General features: G+C 51.3%; 1 protein-coding gene across 9 annotated transcripts in view; it reads left to right on the top strand.

Moving 5' to 3' along the window:
* Positions 1–19,081, top strand: part of Ahdc1 (AT-hook DNA binding motif containing 1) — a 66,364-nt gene that overhangs the window by 15,848 nt on the left and 31,435 nt on the right. Inside the window, exon 1 of one of the 9 annotated variants that reach the window (XM_027399551.2) lies at positions 12,852–13,118. The exons of the other annotated variants lie outside the window; for them this stretch is intronic. The gene's annotated coding sequence lies outside the window, so the exon portion shown is untranslated. Of the gene's footprint in view, positions 1–12,851; positions 13,119–19,081 lie in introns of those variants that run through there. 9 annotated transcript variants of the gene reach the window in all.

Here is a 19,081-nt window from a genome sequence, read left to right as displayed (position 1 = left end):
CAAAGCCTGAAGGCAATCAAAATTTGATGTGCTGAGAGAATGTAGTACAGTTCAAAGAGCAGAGGAGAGCTTCGAAGAGGGCAGAAGCCAGGTGGTACAGAATGGTTGCCCTGCTCAAGGAGGTGAGTTTTGTCCAGTGAACCACGGGAAGAAACAGGAAGTCTTAAAAAAAAAAAAAAAAAACAAAAACTTATTTAACTTTTATTTTATGAACACTGGTGTGAAGGTGTCAGATACCCCAGAACTGGAGTTACAGACAGTTGTGAGCCGTCATGTGGGTGCTGGGAATTGAACCTAGGCTCTTTTGAAGAGCAGCCAATGCTCTTAACTGCTGAGCCATCTCTCTAGCCTTGACACAGGAAGTCTTTAGCATCAGAATCTGCATTAGATTAGAATGGAAACAAGTAGTTGGAAAAGTTTGGGTTTGTTTTGAGACAGGGTCTCACTGCGGGGTCCTGGCTGGCCGGTCCTGGCTGGCCTGGAGCTCACAGAGCTCCTCCCACTCTGTGTGAGGCACCACACTTGGCCTTGTTGTTTTGCGACAAGCTCTCACCCTGTAGTTCAGGGTAGCCCCAGAACTCATTGTGTAGCCCAGAAACTTGCTGTTCTGCCTCAGCCTTCTGGGGTCCCAGGTGGCTTATCGGGGAGGTTTGAGTGGTACAGACTGTGGTCTTACCTAGAAGCATGCAGCATAGAAGGGGAGATTCAGGTACGGGAAAGGACTGGTGTGGTTCCAGGTCCAGAGCCGTGAGGCTTCTATGAGCAAGGGCCACCATGTGAAAACGGGACAGTGCAGGTGGTGCTGGGTGTGTCGCTCGCCAGGAAGCAGTCTGGTATCGGCTGGACACGGTGGAGGACAACAGTCAGATGAGATCCAGTCAGCACCTACTGAGTGTTGGGTACCATGCCAGGCACTGGTACACAGCATTATTAGGCAGACAGCGGAGAGTGCTCTGGCAGGGGTGGAGGTGGGACATCCCGATTGCTTAAAGGAGGCAAGTGCCAGGACCCTGACCTGGACTGTGGAGCTAGGGGTAGACTGTAGAATCTGGGTAGTCCATCAGCAGCTGGAGGGCAGGAACTAGGAAGCTGGTGTCCTTCACCCACTGTTGGGTAGGCCACAAGGTGATGGAGTTGTCGCCTGGGGTTCTGGGGGAGCGGGGTCAGTGTAGAGCTGGGTTTCACCCAAACTCTAAATGTTGGATGGTAACATGAAATGTGGCCATTGAGATTCAGCTTCGGGCCCCACCACATGCTTGTCCTGGCCTCAGTTTCCTCATCTGTGAAATGAGCTGTTATTTTCTGTGGGAGGAGACTCTGGCATCGTATGAGGGTTGGGTGAGCCACCTGGAGTGAACATCTTTGGCCGGGAGTCTGGGCCTCAGTAGTGCTTTCTTCCTGGGAGCACTGAGAAAATGAAATGAGGGTCTACAGAGTGGGGCTTTAGGCACCCTGAAGAGAGGCCAGAGCCCAGCACTGAAGACAAAGGTCTTTCAAAAGTCTGACTCCAAGCCCTAGAAGGAAAGAGAGGGCCTATGGCCCTCTTCCGTCCTGCCCTAACTTGTGTGGCAGTGGATATGGGCCTTGTGCCCAGGAGGACACAGTGTCTAATCTCTGACCTGGGCTGTGTCGGGGCCCTTCCTCCCATCGACGGAGGAGCAAGGTTCAGGAATACAGTTCATGGAGTCCTCAGGGGTAAGAGCCAGGAGGCCAATTGGGGTATCAGCTATGTGAATGCCTTCAGGGAGATGTGTTCTGTCATGATCTCTAGGATGGCCAGGGGTTGTAATGGGAGGCAAGTGATCTGCCTGACATCCCCTCTCAGCTGCCCTGGGATCCAGGCTGTGAGGGGCCCTTTAAGTGTCTCACCTGTGAGGTGGGGCTGGTAGAGAATTAATTTCCTGTGCTATTTTAATTTTGCTGTATTTAATTTGCTGTTTATTTTAATTAATTAACAGAGTTAATCTCTTATTCTACTTTGCTGCCACTAGTTCCTCTTGCTTTTCAGAGGGGTAGAAGGCCTGGCCAGGTGATGCCGGGTTGGCTGTGGGAGAAGAGGAGAGCTCTGGGGAGCAGCTCTATCCCTTTGCCTTTCCAACACAGGGTTTCCTCCACAGCCCCTGCTTCTTCCCCAAGGAACACCCCCCCCCCCCATTTCTCTCCCAGATTAGCTTCAGGCTTTTGATGGTAATGGTTGGGTCTTTGAAAGCCTGACTTGAGCCCCTGCCTGTTTCAGTGTTCTGGGGTTGTGAGAGGGAACTTGCTTTGGATAGTATTTCAAGGCTGTTGGAGAACTTTTGAGGCAGGAGGATGTCAATTTTTACTGACAGCTGTCTGCCATGCATGGATGACACGCTTGTTGGTCAGGCTTCTAAGTCACCAGCATGATGGAACACCTGTGACACACCCATAGATATGACCTCAGTTATCTCTGGTAGGGGACAGGGTTACCCACTGGTCAGTATGAAGAAGGTGAGGCCTCTGAGAGGCTGTGACTTGCCTAAGGTCACACAGCAACTAAGGGAAGAATGGATTGGATTCAGTTAGTAAACTGTCTTGGGTGGAAAGAGTTAACAGTTGGAGAAATCTCAGAGATTAAAGTGGATTAGGCCAGATGTCTGATGAGGCCAGAAAATGGGGTCCTCTAGCTTGGGAGGATGTGGAGTTAGGGAGTAGGTCCCAGTCACAGTGGCTCCCCCAAGGCTAAGGTTTCTGTCACCGGAGCTCTTCACTTGGCTGTTTGGAACTGAGCTGCTCAGTGGCCGACCATAGCAGGGTGGAGCCCTCCTAGTTCCATTAAGTCCTTTTTTTTTCTGATGCTGAGACTTGAACCCAGAGCCTCATGCACACTGAGCACACACTGTTCCTCTAAGCTCCTCCCACACCCTTAGCATTTTATAAGTAACAGCCATCACGTCTGCTGTCCTTGTTTTGTACACTGCCAACCATGGTCTGTTTTATTCCTCTTTTTGTGTGTGTGTGTGTGTGGGGGGGATTGTTTTCAAGATAGGGTGTCTCTGTGTAGCTCTGACTGTTCTGGAACTCACTCTATAGACCAGGCTGGCCTTGGACTCACAGAGATCCACCTACCTCTGCCTCCCAAGTGCTGGAGTAAGAGGCTGTGTCTGTGTAAGACTGTTGGATCCTCTGGAACTGGAGTTACAGACAGTTGTGAGCTGCTATGTGTGTGCTGGGAATTGAACCTGGGTCCTCTGGAAGAGCAGCCAGGGCTCTTTACCAATGAGCCATCTCTCTAGCCCCTTGCTTTTACTTCCTTCAGTTAATTGTGGTCAGTTGGAATCTAAAACTATTAACCAGAAGATTCCAGAAATAAACAATCTATAAGTTTTAAGTACTTTGTTACAGTTATTATATTGTAAGCATTCCACTATATTGTTACTAATCTCTTAGGGTGAGTAATTGATAAACTAAACTTGAAAACATAGTATCTGTAGGGGTTGGTGTTTGACAGTCTTAGGCATTCACCTGGGCAAGTCTTGTTTACTTATCTCCTAGATAATGGGGCTCCTGTATCACAGAAGCAGGGCTTAGAGAGCTACAAGTCTTGCCCAAGGTCCTTCAAAGCCAGTACTTTTGAACTTGGGATGCTATAATCAAAAATCTCATGTTATGTCCACCACCACCACCCCCAACCCCTGGTACTTTAAGTTAGGGGATAGGAGCCCTGAACTCATCTGAGAAAAGGTATCTTTGGAAAGCCTCCTGTCTAGGTTAAAAGGCAGATTCTTCACCAACTCAAATATTTGAAAGGGCAGAGCGAGCCTACAAATCAAGGTAGGGCGAGTATGTGTGGGGGTGACACACAATACAGGTATAGATAGCAGCAGGTGTCCCTGGCTAGGGATACTTTGTGGACCTGGCCCCACTGCTGCAGTCGTTGCTGCTGGAAGGGGACATGAGAGAATTGTTTGGCTGTAGAAAGCTGGACCTACTGGAGGAATTAAGTTGATAAGTGTGAATGGTTCTCAAGGGTTGTGTCACACCTTAAGAGAAAAAAAAAATCTCAAATGCCATGATGTAGTTGAGAGTTTGGATTTGGATCCTGTGTTACTTGGCTCCTCTTTGAGCCTCAGTTTCCTCATTTGTCAAGAGGAAGTGACTACAGCACTGATGTTTTAGGCTTTTATTGGGCCCAGTGAGGTCAAATACAAAGGGTTTGAACTTCAAAGCACATAGGTTGGCCATGTTCAGGTCCAACTCCGGAGAGTCCCACCCCAGAGCACAGTAGGAGGGAATAGCAAGGGGGTTGTGGCAGACCCAATGTTGGAGTCAGACAGCCTGGTTTTAAATCACATTCATGTGGCTAGAGAGAGAGCTCAAGGGTTAAGAGCAAGAGCACTTGTTCCACTTCTAGAGGACCCAAGTTCAGTTCACAGTCCCCATGCTGGGCAGCTCACAGTCATCTGTGACACCAGATCCAGGGGATCTAATGCCACCTCTGACCTCTAAAGGCATCCACACATATCACACACAGAAATAAAAACATAATCTTTAAATCCTACTCATGGTGCCTGGCCTTGATTGTCAGTAAAATGGACGTAATAGTAGCTCTCCCCACCCTATAGGGTATGGTGAGGCTTTAGTTAATTTAATGAGTAACACAGAGAGCCTGCTGGGTACCAGACAAGTTTCCAACCACTACAGATAGTAAGGGACTGAACATTTTAGCTGTCTTCTTTCCATCATATCTGGAAAGAACTGTGTGTAGGGGGCTGTTCAGAAAGGAAGAATTGAGCAGGCTGAGGCTCTTCGGATGGAGATGAGCAACACAATAAAATGTCATAATGTGGGCTGGTATTCACTGAGCGCTTAGTGTCAGCCACTGTGCTCAGAAGGCAGAGCATGTATTCTCCTCATCGTGCAGGTAGGAAATGGGTTCCGAGAGGTACAGTGACATCCCCAAGAAACACAGTTAATCAGAAACACATTCTCTCTCTCTCTCTCTCTCTCTCTCTCTCTCTCTCTCTGTCTCTCTCTCTCTCTCTCTCTCTCTCTCTCACACACACACACACACACACACAGGAAAAAGAATGCTAGATAGTAGGGGTGGGGGGCTATCCTTCCTTCCTTCCTTCCTTCCTTCTTTCCTTCCTTCCTTCCTCCTTTCCTTCCTTCTCTTTCTTTGGGACAAGTCTTTCTACATGGCCCTGGCTGTCCTGGAATTCACTATGTAGACCATGCTGGCCTTGAACTCACAGAAACCTGCTTGTCTCTGCCTCCCAAGTGCTTTGATTAAAGGTGTGTACCACCATTTTGGTTTTGGGGCTATATTTCTTTCTTTCTTTCTCTTTTTTTTTTTTTTTTTTTTTTGAGACAGGGTTTCTCTGTGAAACAGTCCTGACTTTCTTGGAACTCAATCTGTAGACCAGGCTGGCCTTAAACTCACAGAGATCTGCCTGCTTCTGCCTCCCAAGTGCTGGGACTAAAGGCGTGCGCTGCTGCAGCCGCGGCTACCACCACCTGGTGGGGCTACATTTCATAATAAAAAAGATTCAAACTAGTTGGGGACTGGGGTGGGGGTGGGGTTGATCCAACAGATGAAGGAGGAAGCCCCAGCCCGGAGAGGGACAGGGACAGAAGAGGGAAGGCCTGTGTGTCCATGTGCCTATGTGTGTGCACACGAGAGCACAGGTATGCTCATGCTGAAACACAGAGAAAAGGGGGAGTAGGGAAAGAGACAGAGTGACTTGTGTAGTCCAGGCTAGCCTCAAAATTGGACCTGCTTCAGGTAAAGAAAAGTAGAATCTTGCAGGACTGTTCCCATGACAAGTGGGTTTTGAAAGATAGGTAAGTTGAAAGACAGGAGGGCCCAGAACACCGGCCCCAAGGCAGGAATGAGCAGGGCAGCTTACTTAGAAATGGAAGGAAGTGGCCCAGTGAAGAAGAGCTGGGAGGCATGTGATGGGTGACAGTAAGAGGCTTAGCTAATCACAGGAAAGGAAATAGCACAGTCATTAACAGGGTAGACACTGGAGTCACAGCCTAACCAAGCTGCTTCCTCCCCACTGGGTTTAAGCACCTGACCCAAGGATGAGATGATGAGTGAGCAATACAGTGCCTAGAACATGGTCCAGATGTGACTCGTGCATCCACCCCTCACCTAACGATGCACATTTAGTGCTAGACTGTTCTAGGACACAAAGCAGTGAACAGAATGGATGTATTAAAAAAAAAAATGACAAAAACAAAAACTCTACTCCCAAGCGAATTTACACAAAGTAAAATTATTCACACAAAGCCAGGTAGAATGTATGGTTTACTAGCTGGCTAGGCATGGTGGCATATGTCTGCAGTCCTAGAAAGGCTAAGGTAAGAGCATGAGTTCAAGTACAATCTGAGCTACAATGCAATCACAGTGCAATCTTGCTCCGAAATAAATGAGAATGTGTGTGTGTGTGTGTGTGTGTGTGTGTGTGTGTGGTTTCTTAGATGGTTATTAGAAGTACCAAGTAGGAAAATGGATCAGGGCAGGGCTTAGAGAGTACAAGATTGCAAGGCTGCCCTGGATATAGGTTTTTTTGTTTTTTGAAACAAGGGTCTCACTGAAGGGTCTCACTGTGTTGGCCAGGCTGCAGTGAACTTCTGGTCCCCCTCCCAACTCAGACTTCTGAGTACCCAGAAGTCCAGGTAAACAGCACCACTCTTGACATGGGTGAGAATTTGAAATAAACCTACAGATAGAGGCTGTGGTGACTATTTGAAATGTTTGCAAATTTTAGTAGAAGACATCTACAGACACACACACACACACACACACACACACACACAGTTTACAACTTAGCCTTTATGAAGATCATGTGAAGTGCAGATATTGCTGTCCCCATCCACAGATGGGGACACTGGCTCAAAGGGAAAAGGCAGACTTACAGAATTAGTCCTGCCTTTTAGGGTAGTGCTGTGCCCTTGACTCCCTGAGAGTTCCTGTGGCAAGGGGACAGAATGAGAGTGAGTGGAAAGGACAAGTGAAATCTAAAGTAAGCCAGTATCCAGACTTGGAGCCAAGCTGCATAGTTAGGACAGTGGCCTACTTCCTGGAGCCAGCAGTGTGGTCAGTACGCCTCAGCCTAGTCTGCTCAGGGTGAGCTGAGAGTGGCTGGACCTAGGTCTAACCCCAGAGGCAGAGCAGGGGCAACCGGCTAGGCCTGAGGCACTGGGTGACAGGCCAGCAGGGCAGGGTCTGTCTGTCCTGAACTGAGTGACCCTGTGGGTGGTATTCAGACAGTTGGAAAGGAAGAAATTAGCCTACTGACCAGATGAGAGGGAAGGGTGACCAGCAGGGCTCAGCTGGCTGTGAAGGCCATCGAATGTCAACCTGGGGACACTGGCCTTGATGATGGGATCTGAGTAAGACATCTGGAATGAGGTAGAGGAGGTTCCTTGAAGGTGATGGGGTGGGAAGCCCACAGAGGAAATTGATCACGTGAGGAGTGATGAGGTCAGGCAAGTCAAACAGATTGGTAGAAGGAATGAGACCTGCGGTTTGATGCTCTTGGACACTGGCCTTGGCTCCTTCCCAGTGCTACTCACTTCTTTTCTTCTGTGTACCTCTGTTTTCTCGTTTAGATTTTTAACTTTTGGGGCTAAGGATCCATTCTGAGAACATGACAGAGCTAGGGTCTTATCTCCGGATAAATAAAACAATGATTTGGTCAGTTGGGCACAAGCCTTTAATCCCAGCACTCAGAGGCAGAGGCAGGAGGATCTCTGTGAGTTTGAGGCCAGTCTGGTGTAGAGAATGAGTTCCAGGGGATAGCCAGGGCTGTTACACAGAGAAACCCTGTCTCAAAGCAAAACAAACAAAAAAACTGGAGGGTCAGTGTAAGTACCAACAGCACCTAGCACTAATGCTCACTCTGGACCAGGTACTGCATGAAGGTTCTAGGTTCTATCTTGCCGTTTTGATAAAAGCAGCACAACAACCATAGACATGGATACCATTGTGTTTATTCTGTTTTATAGATGAGGAAACTGAGGAGGCCTAAAGAAGCTGAGTGACTGGCTTAAAGTCACAGCTGGAAAGGCTGAGTTTGTCAGCTGGCACCTTAAGGCCAGCCCAGCATTCTAAGGCCAAGGAGAGAGGGACGGACACAGACCTGAGAGGATTTTTAAAGAAAGCCATGAAGAAGTCAGAGCTGGAGATAGGAAAAAGGGCCTGCTTAGCCCTGAGGTGTGCGAGGCATCAGGTGATCCAAGGTGAGGGCGGAGAATGAGGATTTCATCTAGAGTTCCCTGGCCTGGCTTCCAGAATCCGCCTTATAGGATCCTACCACTAATGGACCTGCTCTGGAGTCTGCCCGAAAAGGGTGGTGCGTAGGCTATTCTAACTTCATGACCTGATTATGTTCAGTGCCTGGCAGAGAAGGACTTATCTCTGACCCTTTGACACAGCTTCCAGGGTTGTCACTGGAATCTACCCTTCCTCCCTGTCCCAAGGCCACAGAGAAGGGCCAGTGGGCCTTGAACTCTCCAGGGGAATGCCGAAATGGAGAGTCTTTCCATTCCAGAGAAGAGGCCTGGGGTCCATCTGATGAGATTACAGTAGAATCTGGAACCCCAGCTGCCTGGGACCCATGTTAGGTTCTCATCAGGTTCCATCTAGAAGCAAGAAGTGACAGAGATGAGATGAGGCCACTGGCTTAGGCTGAAATCTAGATGTATGAGAAACTGAACTTGGTTGTCTAGATCTTTTTGCAGGCCTTTCATTCTCTGTTGTGATGCCTTGAAAGTAGTCTTAGAGAATGCATAAACAGACGACTTGACTGTGTTCCAGTCAATCTTCAGTGATGAAATAGACAACAGGCTGGAATCTGATGACTCCTGGTGAAAAGCCTTATTCTTTCTGAGGGGTATACAGATTCTAAAGTATATTAGTGATCTCTAGGCAAATAAGTTTGGTGTATTAGGCAGGTTGACTTAGAATGTGATCTAACCATTTGGAATTGGTGAGTATAAAATGGACTAGAGCCGCCAGGCAGTGGTGTCACACACCTTTAATCCCAGCACTTGGGAGGCAGAGGCAGACACAGGTAGATCTCCATGAATTCTAGGCCAGCATGGTCTCCAGAGAGTGCCAGGAAAGGCTCCAAAGCTGCACAGAGAAACCCTATCTCAAATCACCAAAAATAAATAAATAAATAAAAAATAAAAAAGGACTAGAGTCAAGTGTGAGCACATCCCAGCACCAGGAAAGTCAAGGCCGGAGGATGCTGAGTTGGAGGCCAGCCTGGGCTACAGAATACAGTTATGTCATAAAGAGTGACAACTAGATGGTGGCTGAAAACAGTTAAAAGATCTCAGGATTTGCTAGGCATGGTGGCACACACCTTTAATCCCAGCACTAGGGAGGCAGAGACAGGTCGAACAGGAGGATCTCTGTGAGTTGGAGGCCAGCCTGGTCTACAGAGAGTTTGTTCCAGGACAACCAAGAACAGACAGCTAGGGCTACACAGAGAAAACCCTGTCTCAAAAACAAAACAAAAAATAACAAAAATCTCCGACGTTGCCTAAATTCACAGAAAGCTGGGGTGGGGGAGTATGGGGCGTTGAGATTTGGACCCATGTGTAAGGCTGTGTGGTCTGGATATGGGGAAGTGGGGTGAGCGACAGGCACAGATATTGATCTGGAGTTGGCAGAGTTTTGGTTGTAAGCCAGAGCACCGTCTGATCTGGAGCAGCATGTTGTAATAAAGCACAATAGAAGTAATGTATGTAATTAAGATTTCTCTAATACCTGCTTCACTTTTTTGAGACAGGGTCTTACTACACAGCTCTGGGTGGTCTGGAACTCACAGAGATCTCCCGTCTCTACCTTCCTGGTGTTAGGATTTAAAGGCATGTGCCACCATGCCTAGCCTAATACCCACTTTTTTTTAAAAAAGACAAGGTGTCTGAGTGGGGGTTGAGGAGTTGAGGGTGGTGGTGCACGCCTTTAATCCCAGCACTCAGGAGGCAGAGGCAGGCGGATCTCTGTGAGTTCGAGACCAGCCTGGTCTACAAGAGCTAGTTCCAGGAAGCCTCCAAAGCCACAGAGAAACTCTGTCTCGAAAAAACAAAACAAAACACACAAAAAAAAGGGGAAAAAGGCCAAGGTGTCTGTGTGGCAAAGGAGGCTTGGAACTCACTATGTAGCCCCAAGCTTGCTTCATCTCAAACTCAAGACCCTTTCTTAGACTGCCCCATTCTGCAATTACAGGCGTGTGCCACCAGACTGTGGCTCCTAATACATTCAACAAAGGAAAAAGCAGCAAAATCCACTTAATAGTGTATCTTATCTAACTCAGTATATCAAAGACAGGATTGTCTCAACATATAATCATTATAAAACTACTAAGATACTTTGTCTTTTCTTTTATAGTCAGACTTAAGTATCCCCTGTGTATTTACACTGACCATCATCCCCCACCCAGACTGACAATGTTCTCAATGCCCAGAACCCACATGTGGCAACCAGCTAAGAGGACAGGATGGGTTTAGAAGGCAGCCTTTTCTTTGGGACTAGGGTCCAGGAGTCATGAGCCAGAATAATCTGGAATAAATAGGGTTGAAGTGCTAGGTTACACCTTTGACCAACTTGAACTGGTATAGACTGGCCCAGCAGGAGACAGCACCAGGACTGTAGGTTGAGAAGAAAGGGTTCCCTCCCTCAAAATAATGACCCACTAGCTGCAGGTGGAACCTCTGTTGGGGCTCCAGGCCTCTTAGGACATTTGGCGTGACCTCTGAGCACCAGTCCTTAGTTCATCCCAATGTCACCTCTGACTCGGAGTCTGGTCTGGCCTGGCAGGTGGGGGGAGGGCAGGGTGGCAGCTGGACCCTTGGAGCAGAAGCTCTGCCCCTCAAAGCCAGCTGCTGCCAGCCTTCCTGGACTGACTCTATGGAAACTGGGGACCCGGAGACAGAAATAAACTGCCAGGTTTCCGGGGCGGAGGGGGGGGGTTATGTGACTGCCAGTCTTTGTGTTCCCGTGCTGGGGGGGGGTGTGGAGGGAGCAGGAAGCAGCTCTAGACTATCACAGGGTGTCCCCCCATGTATCATCTCCCTTCACACCTCACACCCCTTACCTCTGAGGCTGGTTTGAGTCTAGAATTTGATAAATGAGTGAACTATGGGGGGTGGGCTAGTAGTCTGAGATGAGCATTTGAGAGCAGCCTGCCTTCTTTGGGCTGTTGGACAGTCTGTTACCCATTTTTAGACACTAACCTGGGGACTCCCTAGCTGTCCCATAGCAGGTGTTGAATAGATTCAGAGGGCTGTATCAGGGTGCTAAAGAGCTGAAGATTGTATTGGGTACTTACTCTGCCACTAGTCAAAGGCGACTTTGAGTGACACATTAGGCTTTAAGTTTCCACCTCTGTTTCAGGATTCGTCTTGTGTCAATAATTGCCTCATACTCTGAAGCCAGTTTGTCTGACTTTGGGCTGTGCCACTGTCTAACCTTTGGCAGGTCACTTAACTCTACTGAGCCTCAGTTTCCTCCAGAGCAAAAACACTGTATCTTTATTGGGACCTTAATGGAGTTAATTTATTCTGAGAAAGCAGAGCCAGTCTGTATGCCTTTGGCCACTAACATCAAGCAGGCGCTAGATGCAAATGTATTGTATGAAAATACATTGTTTTGGTGTGGGGAATTTCCCCTGAAAAGGGGGCTTTTCAATCCCTCTCTCACTTTACAAATGATAAAATCAAGCCCCCCTCCCCGAAAAGTAAAAGTGTTGCCCAGGGAAAGGCGCACAGCAAAATGAATATGGTACTCCAATTAACGCCAGGTAGCTCATCCCAACTTACAGGTAAGGAAATCGAGGCCGGTGATTGGCCACTGGAGCTCGGTGGCGCTATCCAGTGAGGCCTGAGTCCGCCGCTGGGGAGGAAGTGCCCGGGCCTCCGGCGCTCACCGGAGGAGGGGCGTGCAGGTAGCGGGCGCCCTGGAGCCACCGCCCGTGCAAAGCGCTATTAGTAAATAAATCCCGTCGCTCGGCCCGCACAGCAAGCAGGTCGGGCCGGGCGTCTCCCGGGCCCTTCCCAGCCCGGAGCCGGATCGAGGCTGCCCTCCCCTCCCTCTCCTTCCACGTGTCCCTCCTCCGCGGGGCAGCCGAGGGCCTGGGCTAGCGGGCCGGGGGCCAGGAAAAAGCCGAAAACACCGCGGCTGGGCCTCTCCCCTCCCGCTCAAAATAGCCCCCGGCCGGGGCTGCCACGCATTCCGCCGGCCCCCGGGGCGCGGGAAGGGCTGGCGGGCCGGGCTACGTGGCGGCTCGGTCGAGTGGGACAGGGTGGGGGCGAGGGCGGGCCGCGCGGTCGGCCGGCCGGCATGTGGCTCTCCTTCGGGGAGCCTTGGCAGCCTGGGCTGCGCGCTGCGCCGGGATGATGGAGAGCTTCTGGAATTTCCTGCAGCTGGAGAGCGCAGCCGGCCGGGGGAGCCGGCCCAGCGCTGCTCGGGAAGGGGCACCGAGCCGCCCGACCCCCGGACGCGGCTCCGCCGCTCCGCTGGGGTGGGAGATTTCCTCGCCCGGTCCCGGACCTCCCCCGGGCAGGCGGACGGGCGAGGCAGGAGGCTCCCCTCCCCCGCCGCTCCTTCGGGGCTGGCGGGGGTCCAGGCCCGCCCTTCCCGGCCTGGGCGGCGGACAGGGGCCAGGTGCAGGCAACGCCCCTCCCCCAGCCGCCTGGTTTCCCTCTCGGCCCGTCACCTCTGCGAGAGTCAGAAGCCCTGCGGCCTCCTGGGGAGGGGGCGGGGGCGCAGGCGCAGGCACCGGGCGGCCAGGTAGCTCGAGGGGTGGCGGCGGTGGCGGCGGCGGCGGCGGGAAAACTCGGGAGCGGATTCCTTCGTCCCGCAGACCTGCTCGCCTCCTGCTCGAGCTGAGGCGTCGAAGGGCTTCTCTGGAGGAGGGAGGCGAGCCAGTCCTCTCTCTGGCCCCCCTCCTCTAGCAACTACCGAGCCAGCAGGCGGCGGACCTCTAGAAAAATCCTGGATAATTTCCCCAGCTCCGGCAGCAGCTTGCTTTGGGGGGCGACTGACTCTGCACCTTGCAGGTCAAAGAGTCCATTAAAGGGACCCGGGAGGGAGGGCCTCCCTTTTCCCGGATCCCTGAAATCCAGGGGAGTTGGTAAGTGACCTCTCAGGGCTCACTCTTGGCACTGTTGGGTGGGGGTGTGGGTGTTAAGAGATGGTTTTCCCACAACTTTGCCTAATTCCAGCACCGTTTGGTTGAGCTCTGCAGATGTAGACGGATGGACCGTTTGGCCACTCCCAGCCAAAGCCCCAGTTCAATTATAATGCCCGCCCCCACTGAGCTCTCAGCGTTAAAACGAGCAGTGATGGTTAGATCCCTTCCCTGTCCTGCACTGTTCACTGGTTGTGGGCAAGTCTCTTCACTCCTTTCCCCTTTCTGAAAAACTAGATGATAGTAGGCAGGCCTGGGCCTTGTGGAGCTTGAAGTTGCTCTTGTAAAGCTGTTAGTGTGATGCCTACCATAGGGCATCTGAGTAACATGCAGTCCTGCTCTGGAGAGTAGAGACCACCCGTAAAACATTAATCCCATCTACCTTCCACCGGACCTGAGCAATGTGGCTTCCCAAGGTAAGCAGTGCCTCTTGGGAAGGATGGAAAGGGAAAGCCATTGGCTTTATTGAGTGTTCATTTATTCATTAAACTCATGCTTGCCGTTGTTAGTCTCAGCTCGCTCTACACTGGGGCAAGAGACCTTTAAAGTGCTAGGAGCTGGGAACCAGTTCCGGTCACAATGCATTAAATTAAAGTCCTTCCTCCCGGGCCTGCTCTAAGTATGGACTGGAAACTGATGCCCAAGGAGGGGGTTGGTCTGCTCCGGATGCTCCCACTGTTCGGCTGGGGGGTGGGGCTAGCCGAGCACAAAGCTCGGCTTCTCCAGGTGTATGGCCCAGGCAGGCTTAAGGTCAGTAGGATTCTTCCTTTGGGGCTCCTTGCTCAGTTTCCACTCTGCCACTGCCAGATGCTCAGATTCAAATTCAAATTCCCCTAGGCTCCACTTGAGCCCAGGAAGTACACCTGGGCCTGTGTTGTTCCCACCCTCTCCCCACCCCCACCGTCCCCAGCTCTATTCTTGTTTGATTGGCCTTCCTTGTTCACTGGGAAAAACTAGTATACTGGAAAGGAGCTCACGATTCATTTCAGTAAGCTCTGATGTTGCATGACTTTAATCCTAGCTCTTGGGAGGCAGAGGCGGGTGGATCTCTGTAAGTTTGAAGCCAGCCAGGGCTACACAGTCTCAAAACAACAGCAGCAAAAAAATGTCCCATTTGACTGTAAACTTGAGGCCTACCTCTGTGAACCCTAGCTTGCCTTTTTGCAGAATGGAATTGAAACAAACTACTTGGGAAGGGCGATGGTGGATCTGTAAGGTGCTTGCCTACAAGGCCCGAGGCCTTGCATTTAATCCCCAACACCGACCAGATAGTTTGTATGGATATATAAAACTACCTTGAACACTACCTCTTCACTCATCATCCTAGAGGCAGCCTGGCAGAGATAGACTTAAATAATACAAGACAGAGATGCCCTGGCACTAAAGGGATTTGCTTTGAAGGCTGGGTATAGGGGATAGAGACAGCTTCTTTGGGTTCTGATAGTGCTCTGGGATCCCAGATACAGAGTTCAGGAACTTGCCCGATGGCTAGACTAAGTCCAGCACAGCCCACTGTGAACCACCACACAGGTCGGCCTGTTTTGCAGCAGCAGAAAGTGTTAAGGAGGAGGCAGCAAGGTTGTAAAACAGGTCCTGTTGGAAGGAAGCATGCAGAGATCTGGCTAGTTTCTCTCAGACCAGTACAGAACTCACAGTAATGGACTGAGTGGGGGGGAAAAAAGCTACAACCAGCAGTTAGGCTGTGTGACTTCCAGCAGGTGACTTCTCCTCTGAGTCTCTGTTCCTTCTGCCTGACACGGAGGCTGGATTAGTGACTCCCTCAGGCACCTTCTAGCTCTGACAGGCTCCAAGCCCGTGTTGACTGATGTCTCCTAGGAGATAGCACACAGAGAACGGAGTTGGCTGGGAGATCCCTGTCAAGGTATCCCCCACCCCCCCAGAAAGCCAGAGTGCCTTCCTTACTGAAACACACCCTTCAGAGATCCTGACGGAAATTGTGGTGGGTGGAGGGGGCATGTCACCCAAATGAGCAGTGTTGCTGACTCCCAGGGTTCCTGTTATCAGAAGAGAGGCCTGTGCTCAAGAATGAGTACTTGTGTCAGGCAGGGCTGTGAGGCTGCATGCTTCTAGAGGAAAGGAATGTGTGTGTCAGGGACCAACCAGTCAGCCTCTGGGGATGGGGTGCTGGGCATGGGGCTGCTAGCTGTGGGATCTGTGCCCAAGAGTCATCGCAGTGGCAGTAGACAGGGAGGCTGGCTGTGGGGAGGAGGAAAAATAAGCTAGAGGAGTTGGCTTTGAGTCAGTGCCGGACAGCCTCGAGGGTAGAAGAGTTTAACCTGTGTCTAGGTTTGCCCACTTGGTGATGGGAGTTGAGCTGAAGGACACTATTCTGAATTGTGGCTGTTATGTCTATTGTGAGGGTTTCTGTGTGGGGTTGTTGTCGTCAAGGTTTCCTGAACACACCCACCAGAGGTGGCGCATTGGAAGGTAGTAGGCAGCTCCTGTTCATTTGGGATGCTGTCTGTATGGGCTATTGATTGGTATTTTAGGCTACCAATCAATCCTGGTCATGTTTTGGGTGTCTCTTCCCTTCTAGCCCCTACACAGAGGGAGGCCCGAAAACTGGGTGAGGAGAGGAGGGAAGTCTGCCTTTTCTAGTGTTTGTGCAGGTAACAGGCAGCCGCCAGGCAGCTCGCTCACAGTAATTTTACCACGGTGCCTAAGTCAAGAACAGGCGGGAATTGACCTTTTAACCCCTTCCCCACCACGGGATTAGATTCTGTTTCCTGTTCAATCTCCAGAACCAGTTCCATCCCGACTCACCTCCCACCCCAACAGTGAGTGGATAAGCTACCCCATCCATCCATCCATCGCTTTTTCTTTTTCTACCCTTATCAGGCCTTGGGGGGGCCTGAGGGCCAGGCTGGCGCAGGGTCTGGCAGGAGCTGTGGGCCCAGGCGGGAGTGATAAATATTGAAGAGGAGGGATTTCGGTGTGGGCTGGAGCAGCTGCGGTGGTTCGAGTGTCACACTATCTCTCCCCAGGTTTACTGACCCATTTCCATTCACGCGGCTGCCGGTTTCCTAGCAACGGCAACAGTCCCCCCAGAACAGGCGGAGTATGTGTCTGCCATTAGCGACTGCTGCAACTGTGTCAAGGTTACCCCGCTCCCTGCAAACCCACCCCGGCGGGTTTGTTTTCTGCCAGCGCCTGGCACACACCATGCCAGCCCAGGCAGGGGGAGAGAAGAGGGCTGGGGGCCAGCCTTAGGGGCTTGGGTGGGGGTGGCAGCAAGGAGGAGCTGCAGTTCCCAATCCAATGGGAGCCAACTTGAACAGAGTCCGAAGCCCCCCCCCCCATTTGCTGGTGGAATTCCTGAGCCTGAGGGGAGCAAGGGGTGGAGCTGTCCCTCAGCCCTGACCCCCAAGATTCCAGAGCCTGGGGGGAGGGGTGTAAGGCCAGGGGCCTCCGGGAACCCTGCCCGGCCTGACCCCACCTGGCTTGTTCTCCTGCACTGGCTTCCTCCCACTTGTGTAACAGCTCAGGGCCCTCTGTTGCTCTCAGCTCTTTGTCCCAGCCTCTGTGCCTGGTCTCCCCCTTCAGACTCCCCAGGGCAGGGTTGTATTTCTCCCATCAGACTAGGCGCTCCTGAGGTTGGGGTTCATGAAGCCTCCTCTCTGCCCTCAGCACCAGTTCTTGGCTGTTTTCCCATATTATGGGAGATGAGATAAAACATTTAGAGTGTCAAGGGATTTCTTAATAAAGACTAGCCAGCCAGGCAGATGCCCCCATCCTATTGGAAAAGGAGCCTGTACACGAGCACATCCTGCCCTCCATGAAGCCATTATATATAGGATTGGTCAAAGGAAGTAGAGCACCCATCTTTGCTTCTTGAAAACCAGACTGCAAAGGGTTAAGCTGCCCCCCACCTTGGTATGTGAACTCCTAGGTGGGAGGGATAGGAGTATGGGGGGGGGGTCCTGTCACCTTAAAACCACTCATGGTCAGCTTAGACCTGACCAGTCACATTCCTTCCCAGGAGGGTTGGAGCTTAAGGCAGACAGGGCAGGGGCAGAGCCTGGAGGGGGTTGAAATGATAGGAATGGGGGGGAGGGCTCCACCTAGAAGCTGGGGCAGGGGCCACTGAGACTAATGTCTGAATCCACTTCTCATCTTCCAGGCTTCAGTCTCCCTGTGTCGTCTCCCACTTTATACACCCGCAAACCTTCCAGGTAGGCCCACGCGTGTGTGCCATAGGTGTACAGACCTGATACCAATTCTGAACAAAGACAAGAACATGGCAGAGGCAGTTTCTGACATGCGGAGTGGCCCAAGGACTTATGGGTAGCCTCCAGTGTGACTTTCCGGTGCTTGGGGGAAGTTGGCTGGGTCAGAGGTTCTGGCATCTAGGGTACAGAGCAGGCTGTTAGAGCGAGACCTGGGCGGGAACTCAGGGAGCCTGGTACTCTGCCCAGGCCCATGACTGGCTCCTCGTGGCCTCAGTGATGAAGAGCTTAGGCCAGTTAAGAGCCCTCCTATCCTGTTAGTCAGTGATTATGGGTGAGAGATGAGTGAGGGTAGGCAGGATGGTCTGGAGAGGTGTGGGAAGCAGCCAGCTCAAGGGGGAGTTTGCAACATGATACTGTAGCGAAAATAGCCCAGGTCATTTTCAGCTGCCTGGGCCGAAGCATCTGATCCCAGCAGGGCAGCCTGGGCAGGGGGCAGGGATGTGCCTTCCTTAAAGCTCCTTGGAAAGCCAGATAGGATGGGAGGCTAGAGAAAGCTGGCATGCCTGACTAGGCTACTTCAGACCTATGAGGTCCTGGCAGGAACCCAATAATCAAGTAAAGAATGCAGAGGGTTAACAGGAGGTGAGGCCTGGGCTCCCCCTTGGGGTCCAGGCCTGGATGAGGTGAAAGGTCAACCCCAAGGAGTCCAGGGCACCGATGGGGGTGGGGTAACCTGATCCTTCTCCCTAGCTAGGCTCGAGGATCACAGCACCACCTCCCCCAGGAAAGGTTCTTTGACATCCCCAGGAAGGAGTTTGTTTAAACTTGTTCTCATCAGGGGCTGTGGGTTAGGGGAAGGTCCAGGCCCATGGGGTCAGGCACCCCAGCCAGTGTAGAGTGTTTTGTCATCTTGGGGTTAGGGGAGTTAGAAGTGACCCTGCTGGAAAAGTTAAAGATATCCTCTTCAGGCCCCACTCTTGCTCTAGCCCTCTATAATCTGAGGGACAGCGTAGACACTGATGAGTTAGAATTGCCGGCTTGGTGCTAGACTGGCATTGAGATGTGTGTGGGATGGAGAATTACACCTCCATTCAGACATGTCTCTGCTGTCTGGTCATATATGTGGTAGGGTGCTGGGGTGTAAGATGGTGTGATGGCAAGCATCGATAACACATGCAAGAACTTGGGCTCTTAAGTCAAGCTTGGCTTTGGTTCAGACCTTTGCCTCTATCTTAGTGTTGAGATCAAGACTCATGACACTGAAGCAGGCTTTTCACCTAAACATGTTTATGTGTCTGCAGAGTCGGACAGAGCAGGCACTTAGTAAAGAGTAATGTGAGCAGGGCCATGGTGTATTAGCAGCTCAGGATTAGGGCGCTTACTCAACATGCTTGAAGCCCTGGGTTCAAGTCCAAGCACTAACAGCAATAAAAATAAATAAATAAGAAGGATAGTAACAAATGTCATTGGCTGCCAAGCCAACTCTAGAGAGAAGTTGGTAAGCTCTAAACAGTATGGAGGAGAGGGTAGCTTCGAGACTGACTAGGTTTCAGTCAGGCACCTCAGGCTGTGGTGCTATCTATAACTGACTTGGAAGGAATACGAGGTGAATGATGTTCTGTGTGAGGCAAGGGTTGGTTCCTCTTAGGGCTGCTCCTATTGTTGACCTCTGGGGCTAGCTGCTGCAACACACACCCCCTCCACCCCAGCAGGCTT

This window comes from Cricetulus griseus, chromosome 2 (assembly GCF_003668045.3).
Source record: "Cricetulus griseus strain 17A/GY chromosome 2, alternate assembly CriGri-PICRH-1.0, whole genome shotgun sequence".
In the NCBI taxonomy this organism is placed as follows: Eukaryota; Metazoa; Chordata; class Mammalia; order Rodentia; family Cricetidae; genus Cricetulus; species Cricetulus griseus.
This window is presented reverse-complemented; position numbering and strand designations above follow the sequence as displayed.